Source organism: Mastomys coucha, unplaced genomic scaffold (assembly GCF_008632895.1).
Source record: "Mastomys coucha isolate ucsf_1 unplaced genomic scaffold, UCSF_Mcou_1 pScaffold16, whole genome shotgun sequence".
Classification (NCBI taxonomy): domain Eukaryota; kingdom Metazoa; phylum Chordata; class Mammalia; order Rodentia; family Muridae; genus Mastomys; species Mastomys coucha.
In genome coordinates, this window is record NW_022196898.1 from 75,131,696 (window position 1) to 75,132,004 (window position 309).

Sequence of the window (309 nt, forward strand, 5' to 3'; positions counted from 1 at the left end):
CAACCCTAGCACATCACATCACTGCAGGACTAGCTGCATCCTCTCCTCCTAAGGCCAGACAAGGTGGCTCGGTTAGGGCAATGTCATCCACAGGCAGGCAGCAGATTTAGTGACCGCCTCCGATTCAGTTGTTGGGGGACCTGCATGAAGACCCTGAGTTGTGCGCACGCACGCGTGTGTGTGTGTGTGTGTGTGTGTGTGTGTGTGTGTGTGTGTGGTTGGTGGTTCAGTCTCTGGGAGCCCCCAGGATTTAGGTTAGTTGGCTCTGTTGGTCTTTCTGTGGAATTCCTATCCCCTCTAGGTCCCTCA